The sequence below is a fragment of the Toxorhynchites rutilus genome, chromosome 3 (genome assembly GCF_029784135.1).
Source record: "Toxorhynchites rutilus septentrionalis strain SRP chromosome 3, ASM2978413v1, whole genome shotgun sequence".
NCBI classification, from domain to species: Eukaryota; Metazoa; Arthropoda; class Insecta; order Diptera; family Culicidae; genus Toxorhynchites; species Toxorhynchites rutilus.
In genome coordinates, this window is record NC_073746.1 from 171,625,508 (window position 1) to 171,635,349 (window position 9,842).

The following is a 9,842-nucleotide window of genomic DNA, read 5'->3' on the forward strand; positions in this document are numbered from 1 at the left end:
TCCATTATCCAGTTAGACCACCGGACAGCGGAGACAGTTGATTGATCATTGTTGAGTTATTTATAGAACAGCAGCCCGATGTGTCTTGCAGAGCAGAGCAGTTGTATGGATGAATCGATCTTATTTCGACCGTGGATCGATCTCCATCGCTGATGATTGTTGCGTGGACGTAGCTATTCTGTAACAACACAAAGATGGTCAATGAGGGCCCTGAGTTTTGAACTCACGATCGATCGCTTACTAAGCGAACGCGCAACCAATGTGGCTACGGAGACCCCCAGTTTCATAATGTTGTACCAGATAGGACTGTTCTTGTACCCTAATTTGTGAACTATTGCTACATCTACTATTCGGAATATGATATTGTCAGTCACTTTTTTGTGAATGTTTAGTATTATAAATTATAGGCTGTATCGATACCTGTAAATGATGGTAAAATGTAATCTATACACCAAAGAATGTCAGGGCTGTTATTATTCAATTATTTATAACAATAAAGTTTAGTAATTTTAAAAATGAAGTGTCCAGAATTTGAGAAAAAAACGGTATGATAGAGCGCTCATGTTGTCGAAAAATAGGGTGACGAAAATTTTCGATGAAATCAATAATCTAACTTTATCTTTACGGATAGAAGTAAACAAAGTTCAACAATGTTGTAGCCCCAGTTGTTTTAAGCAATTTTATAAAAGAAATCTATATTTTAATATAATCGATTTAGCGTTTTTTCTAAGTTACACTCGGGTAACCATGAAAAAAAATTTGTTTTCTCTAACTTTTATTTTTGTTTAAGTGAAACAAAGTTCATTTCTGAACCGATGTATGAAAACTGTTTCATAAACAGAAGACAACATTAGTGAATGTGAACAGATTCACTTGTACGAATTTCTGCTTAGTAAAATCGTAACATATCCTTCACCAGTATCGAACATTAACATCATAATGAAAATCAATGTTCAGCACAACTTTCGTTCAGAACAACACAACCCCTGGTAGTAGAAATCGAGTCCCAGAGTTCATACGCAACTCGCCGTCCTTCCAGTGAACCATCGACCGAGCACGAGTCAGAGGCAACTAACCTCCGGTATCAGTTTGATTACCGGTCGTTGCACCTAGGTCAGTACATTAGCTGCGAACGCTTCCGCAGCTCAATAAACGATTAGACGCACTGCTATTGTAGGCGGCGGTGAAGTTCTAGATGGGCAGGACGGTGCGATAACCGCAGAGGGTGGCTTAAAACAAGCTTTCACCCGAAGGCATGAAGATTTCATGAAATTCCCGCCCTCGCGCAATGGCAATGGAAACACGCTGACACAATATTTACACTTCCGAAAAAGGAGATTGCCTCTCTGTCCTCCATAAAAGCAATTTAAACATTCAATTTAGTATTCGCATTCGCCGGGTGAGCAAGAAGAAGCGCTTACGAAGTCCACGTTTGTCATTCATTAGCGGGGTGCGAAATTGGTTTTTGCGGACCGAAACTCAAATCTGCGTGGATTGAAATTCCTCGGTATTTTTTTTTCTCTCATACTTCGCGCATTTCAGGGCGAGTTTGTCATTCCACCATGTAAAGAAAATAATGAATAAGTGGAAATGCTATGGAATCCATTCCGGAGGGTTGGGGGAGTGGAATTTATGTGCGTAACCGTTTCATTATAAATGAGCTGACAATTTATAAATATTTCGTTTGACAGTTTATTTTTTCGCAAACAACAAACGTATACTAATTTTTGGTTATCGTTCCATTGTGTTATAAAGTAACGCGTTTTTTGTAATTGTGGTGAACAATTCCTGAACCAAAATTGTGCCTGATAATAATGAAAATGATGTGTTTTAGTAGAATTACCAGGAAATTCCTATAAAAAAAAGATCAAGCAAGGTTCAGTACTATGTACTTCAAGTAATCAAATAACATGAAGTAAGAATTTTCATTCATATTTTGACAACTCGAGACTATCTTTGAGCCTACTGGTAGAGATGAATTTCTCTCACTGAAGGGATAGCGCCACCAGACGTCGACACTGTATATATATCATCACCAGAAATGCCAGGTTTGAAGACATATCTTCATTTTGGAGAAGTAGGGGTTTTGTCTCAGTGTCATTCGCTTGCTTTTTTTATCAGTGTCACTTGTTTGCTTTTGTTCTTAGTAATCAACGAAAACTTTTGTCTCTGGGTCATTCACTTGTTATTTTAAAACTTTTCCAAACATAAAATCCACAAACATGTAGAATCAACTCAACAACACAGCGATTTTTACTTCAAGTTCTGGAGAACTTCAAGACATCTGAACACATATTGTCTATAGAAGACATTAGTTCATTTGCGCTCGAGAATTCGAATGATTATGACATTGTATTCCTATTTGTTTCCCTATTCTATAAAACAGATTAACCAAGATCTTTCAATCAACCACTTCACAAATCGAAGGTTTTTCAGTAACATAACATTTCAATTATTAGTTTTATGATTATGGTTTGAGTTACAACCAAATGCTCAAACTGAAATTACAAATTTAGTTATCACAGTTCCGTTTTTCTGGAAGAATATTCCCTCAATCAACGGTTTTTCAAGTCAATTATCATTTTAATCAATCAATACCAATTAGAATAAACAATGAATAAGCTAGTAAACTTTATTCAAGAGAAAGTTATGAATTTTATTTTCCTCCGATACGGTGGTGAAAACCAAGGCGCCTGAAAGTGTATCCTAAGGTGGGCCAACTTGCTCTTGAATCCAAACATAAAGACATTAGAATATTTCTAATCAAAGAAAAAATTAAACATTTTAGTTCGTGATGTGTTGTTTTTTTTTTTTTGACGTAGAACTACGTCTTTCAGGAAGGGTGCCAAATCAGAAAACAGGTCACGTTAACGTTAACGTTAACGTTAATAACTATTTTTACAGCGAACAAATTCTGATACTTTGCATACCAATGGAATCGGAAATTCTCTAAAGTTCGTTTGATATACTCTACAGTAAAATTCACTAATGCCTAAACAGTTTAAATTAATGAAAAAAGGAAGCATTCTCATTTTCCCATACAATTGTTCTGCCGATTTGTGTGCATTCCCGAACAGAGCTGTAAATAACGAGCAACTGATACATTCGTTTCTGCTCGTTTTCAACATAATTGGTTTAAATAAGCCATCCGCGATTTGAAGTCACACATTTCTTCCAACACAGAAGCAAAAGGGTTCATAGTTTGTGATCTATATCTGAGTGGGAAGGAGAAAGTCTGATGCAAGTTGAACCAAATAAACACTATCAACACAGCTTCCGACTCTACTTGACCCTTTCAAGTCTACTGAAGTAATAAAAAATTAAATAGCTAAAAAGATATTACAAACATTTCGAAGCATTCTAAAATAATATCCGAAGTGATAAACAAGAGGATCGAATAATATAATTCCGTAGTTCTACGTCGAAAACTGGGTCGTGTCCTAGATACAACCCATTACAATTTTTTCATAATACGAAAAATATGATTTGGAAATCTGTAATTAGCTTTTGTATATCCTCCTTCAACGTTATTCGTTGACACATTCAATTTTGTACCATTTGAGTAACTGACTGGTATGCCTGGTATGTGAACTTCCTATCTTCCTTCCCTACATCGCCAATGTTCAATTACAGGCCAAAACCACCTCCAAAGCGACACTGAGTGGTGCCTCGGCATGCCGTATTAAATTTAAATTACTGTATTATATTGTTAATTATGTTCACATCATAAGGAACGAAATCACATTTATATTCCACTTGCAACAGTATTCACGATGATTGGATGGATGAATATACGACTTATACATGCATCTAGTACGACTATTGTCATGCGTATATATGATTTACTACAGACAACCAAAAAACCAATGGCGGAAAACGTTCTTGATAATTATGATAATTATCATAGAGTTTTGTAAATATATGTATGTTTGGAATATTACGTTAAAAATTATTTTTAAGTCCGAATATTTCCGGTTTCAAGAAAAGTAAAAGTTGCTTTTTTTTATTTTTAACTTTTATGAACGAAAGATTATCTGTTTGCCGGCCTTTTGCGTTCTGATAATCATAGTGACAAAAATAAATTAGTTCAACTTCGTCATTCAATTGCACTTAACTTAAAACTGTAAACATGAGATTATGAACTTGACAAACCAAGCTGCCAAGTACGCCAACCCAGCAAACATTAAATCGTATAACTATCGTATATAGAACATCGAATATCTGATATTTTGGGTGGTATATGATGCGCCCAAATAGCATATACAGTAAGTTACCTCTAATCCTCGACATACCGAGGCGCTACTCAGTGTCGCATTAGAGGTGATTGGCCTGTAATTGGGCATTCATGATGATAGTGGTACAATGTCGTCGTCTGGTGGCGACTTTCAATCTGGGGCCATACTCGATATTTACAAAATATACAATTAGAGATGAAAATGTCCAATTATTTGTGTCCCATTACAGGTCTGTCCAATTAACTTACACTGTACATGCAAGGTTATTAGACAATACCTAATAACATAATAAGTCTGTTGTCAAACGAATATACGATTCATCACTGCCATAAAAAAAGTGGCGGAAAATATTATACTAAAATGTTCGGCCCGGGGAATCATCATTTTTGAATGTATATAGAACCTTTATAAACATTTATGTTTGTACAAATAGAATTAATCAATTGACTTTTAGGGATATAAATGTTTGATATGATTGGTGGCGACGGTTATAAAATTGCTCCGGTGAGATTTGAACTTCGGTTGTTTAGTTTATCAAGCCGCAGCTATCTCGTACGGCTATCTGAAATATGATTCTACTGCAATTAAAGCTCTTACATATGATACGAAAGAGTTGCAATCGGATACGACATTCCTGATTGTTTATTGTGCTTTAGTGGAAATATCGCAAAATTTATAAATAAATGGTTAAATATAGTTCAGTACTACATGTTTCAAGTAATCAAATAACATGAAGTAAAAAAATTCATTCATATTTTAAAATTTTAAAACTGCCTCCGGGCCTGCCCAGCAAACATTAAATCGTAAAAATATTCGAGGGGTTGTATCTGAGACACGACCGCTTAGAACGTAGGATTACGCAATCTTTTTACTTTTGAAATTTTATGATTTATCATTTCGAATATTACTTGCGAATACGTCGAAATTTCATAGATAACTCTTTAGTAAAAATTCCGGGGACCCTGAAAAGGTTTAATGGCTTGCGTAGTTTTGTAGAATCATTTCGAGAAGCAACGATAATTTTTTGCCTTTGCGAGAACAATACACTAATTGGTCATATGTCGCAATTTGTTTCTTTATATCAATGCACGCATTGCACTAAATATTAACGAGAGGCATCTTCATGAGTTTCAAGTGTATATAATTAAAAAAAAGAAGAAGTGCACCGCCATTCAACAAGCATCAAACACGCGTCTAACAGATGCACACAGTTGCAGTGCTAAAAATGAAACATCGCGATAATGACCGTTTATGAAAAATCGTTTCTCGACTCTCGGTCAAAACCGTCAACAAAGTTTCAAAGCTCTAAGTTTCGCGCAACGAAAACGAGCAACACTCAAAAAACCAAACACTGATGTTTAGAGGCGACCTATAATCATTTGCACTCTTTTCTTTTTTCGCCTGCTTTGCCATGACTCGGATGATTGTATTAATTGCAATGCCAGATGCACTTCAAGTGAAATATTCGCTAGAGTTCACAGCTCGAGGGGAAACATTAAACACAAAACGAGCAGAATAAGCGACCTTTGTTGTTTCGGGCACAGAAAGATTCTGAGAATTTTCCTCAGAGGAGATGCAATACTTATACGCTAGCGACAGCTTACTTACTATGCAAGGGTGGAGTTTACTTCGCAATTTTTCTCTTTTCACTATTCCCCTTCGTTGTTTCTGTTCTAGCGGCTGCATAAGTTACCCGTTATTGACAGCTCTGTTCGGGAAAGCACACAAATGGACAGAACAAATGTATGGGAAAATGGGAATGCTTCCAATTTTCATCAATTTAAACCATATACAGACTATGGGATTGTAATGTATAGCATAACTACCATATGCATATGAAATTGAAATGAAATATGCATATGAAATTGGAGGCCACATACCTGTATATGGAGTATATGATGTAATATAAACGATAATTATACGATTATTTTTTTTAAGATGTATGTATGTCGCCCCCACGTTTGCATGTATGGGCTGGCTAGGCGCATCATATACATGCAATTTAGATTAATCATTCTCGTATGTTTGTGATCCTGAAAATAAAATCATTACACTGAACTTTCGTTTCAAACAACTTATACAGTAACCTTATCACGCAATAAACATCAAGAACTGCTGGGAATCTCTTATCAATATTTGTTCAAATTTAAAAATGTGCTTAACTCCAGTTTTGTTGACACCTTTTATGCATTCAATTAAATCGTACGATAAAGCATATATAAACATAAACATTCTCACCTTTCATCATTCATTAAACACCTCGTAGTAGAAATCTGTCAGTATGCATACACTCTCCTACGAAACATAGTGGAAAAAAATATATTCGTCGATGTAAACAAGCGGTGAAAAGGGAGACACTTTTCGACGAGAGATTTGTATTAAGTTCCACTGCCGTGTTAGAAGGCACGAGGACAGTGTTAAATTTGCTAAAATTTTAATATTTTTTTTACTTGACACTATTTGATTACTTAAAGCACGTAGTCCTGACCCTGAGTTAACCTATTTTCCCTTAATTTTCCGGTCACCGACTAAAACTTGTCATTATAGTAGGAAAACTCCTTTAGATACAATTTTCGTAAAGGATTTTTTCACCGCCTGCTGACAAAAGCAATTTTCATTTATATCGAATACTAATTTGATTCGTGAAAGTCAATTATCGTTCATAGTTCTTATTTTAAAAGTGTGCCTTTTCTCCTGAACATTCATTATTGTCATAGTGACTTCCCAAATTCGGCGTACGAAGCTCAATGTCATCAACGCGAATTGTCGATACTCATTCCACTTTCCACCGTTCTCTATGTTGTTTAAAGGTTGCACTGAACTATTTTTTTAATGTAAATTCGCTTATTTTTACAGTCTTAGTACAGAGCTATTTCGATCGTTTCATTTATAACATCAATCGTTCATATCATATTTCACAATCAAAATAAACATTATTTTTAATTTTTGGTAAATTGATAAATTGATTTTTTTTTTTCGTTTAAAATCGAGTCTCACTCGTGGTGTACTTGCATAACATAGGGCGCTAGAACGCTCGACAGAGTAGCGAAAACACTTGATCTGTGACGTATTAAATAATACGGGTAGGGGTGAATTTACTCAAAAATGAAAGTCTGTCATATTTACTGTTGACAACTGTTTAAGTGAAGAAAGTTTCTGGTTTTCTATAAGTGAAATTAAGGGATATTCGCGTACAAATCAATGGGTGAAATTCGTCCATACCATAGAAGCAGCTATCAGGCGTGTTCGAGATGTTCAATGAACTTTCCACATTTCTTAATGCCTTCACAATACCTTCCCTCCGACCTCAGTTTCGGAAAAATTAACAAACTCAACAAAGATGAGAACAAAAAGTTTCCCTCGCCATGTATTGATCACCGACTCGTTCCAAACTATTCTAGAGACGAATGAACTCTCAGAGTTTAAAGTCTCTCTAATTCAATACCTTCCTTCCTTCCAAACTATTGATCAGTTCGCAGTCAAATTGCATGCATACCAAAGAGTAAATTACAAATTGAAGCTCGTTATAGGGAAAGAACTCCATCTTAGAAGAGCACAAAGTGCACTAGAAGGAACTTGGAAAAAGGTTGCTGATACAGTAAAATTAGATAATGACCTAAGGGCAAGATCGTTTGTTCTGGGCTACGCTTTTAGAATCCGTTAGAGAAAAATACTGTTACGCAATATGTGTGCAGTTTGAAAGCAGATATACGGTGGCTTTATAAGAGCAACACAAATTCATGCTGTTCTATTGAAATAAAAAGGCTCAGTATAAACTCAGAATAGCGTTAGAAACACGGATATCTATAGCGGAATTCTGAAGTTCGACGAAACATAATATCATTAACCACTCTTCGTACTGAATAGAGCTAATTGATTCAAGCGATTTAGGCTTATTTTACTCGTTCAATTTCAACACCTTCTTCTTCTTCTTTGTTTTTAAGAGGCTTTAAACTTTGCAGTTCATTCGCCTCTAATTTCAACACCGATATCTGTTTTGTCTTTATGCAATACACTCAAAGCATCAACCTTTTCTGATAAACGTATGCAAACGATAGATACTTACATATGTCGTAAACGTTTCAATTCCCCTTGTCGCACTAAATTTCTTCGGCTGATTCATCGATGAATACAAACTAATGGAATGGTATTTGTCTGGATTTCGTTACACTGCAACCCAAACCAACTCAAATCCACAATCGACTGCACTTCACTCAAATTACAGCCACAGACCACGCGTTACAAAAATAATCTCGAACGTGTAAACACAACTTCTAGCTGATTGGCTCCGAACCTAGAACATCGGGCACCTCACTCACACGTGACTTTCACTACCGTCGAAAACTTGGTTGTTTACAAACTGCTGTATACCCACGATGGTGTTGGCACAATGGATTAAATCACACGTACTTCACACTCATGCACCGCCTGCACAACATAAACACGTATCGCCTGGCGTCTGTCAGCTTGTCAGATCTCACAGTGATCTCCGTAAATACCGGAAATAGCTTCTTCAGCTGCTCTTGACCGTAAACAAGTCACGATTGGTGCGCATTCGCCGGTTGATGGGAGGACTCGAGCATTCCCTTAGATAAGCCCCTGTATCCGAAACCGGTCGCACAAAGTTTAAGCAGAGGAAAGCTCCCAACTTTCACGAAACATTTCCTAAAAAAAACTGTTTAAAAAAGTCCACTTCTCCTCCACACCTTCGCTGACTTTAGTAGTTGTTGTTATGCTCCGACTTGACTCCGACTTCGATTGTCACTCGAGCGCGAGGGACAATATAAAATGATAATCACCGATGTTCACAATGATTTCCTTTGTTTTGCATAGATTGATTTCGTTGTTTTCTACGGCCTACGATAAAATTATTGATACTAACAATGATCACTAAACAAACAAAAACGCGCTTATACGAATTTGATTCACACTGTTTTATCGTCGAACAACCGTTAATAATTCACATTCCAACCAGACACAACGAACAATAACAGAGTAGCGCACAAACAAAACATTGAAAGAACAAAAAGTCTATTGCACGAACGTCCAACCTGCGCCGATGCCTTAACTCAACTAACATTTCTGACGAATCAGCCAACCAATCGTCATATTTCGCCTTCCAGTTTGTGTGTTTATTTACACTTGATCACTTTGGCTCAGGTTGTTTGCGTACCACCGAACGCCACAAACACAGAAGAGCACATGCTACCGGGGCTAGGCATCGAAACATTCATCGCCTCACCATTTGCGCGCGGCGCACAGCGTTTGCGCAAGTCGTTCATCTTGCCGCCTAGTGTCTGTGTTCTCTCACCAACACCCACAACTTTTCGATCGAGTCAAGTGTAAGTAGGTACGAGGCAAATACCAAAAGTAAGCATGCTTCTTCTCGATTATAAAATCGCTTTGCGCTCTCTCTTTCACTATACGAACTTCTTGTTTTGGACGCGGAACGTCACACCCTCCTAGAGTTGGACATCCAAGAACAACAACAGAAAATTTCTCGAAAGATAATCCATGACTGCCGTCGCGAGGTGTCTTCTCGACGTCGCGTATACGAAACACAGGTCGTCGGTACGTTTTGGGCACCTGACATGAAATCCTGAGAGA

At 36.9% G+C, this 9,842-nt stretch overlaps 1 protein-coding gene across 5 annotated transcripts in view; it reads right to left on the reverse strand.

Annotated features, from left to right (window-relative positions):
* The window catches only part of LOC129774736 (rho GTPase-activating protein conundrum), a 231,034-nt gene extending 221,727 nt beyond the window's left edge, over positions 1–9,307 (reverse strand). For all 5 annotated transcript variants that reach the window (XM_055778657.1, XM_055778653.1, XM_055778656.1 and 2 more), the window contains exon 1: positions 8,302–9,307. The gene's annotated coding sequence lies outside the window, so the exon portion shown is untranslated. The remainder of the gene's footprint in view (positions 1–8,301) is intronic.
* Positions 9,308–9,842: the final 535 nt, after the last annotated feature.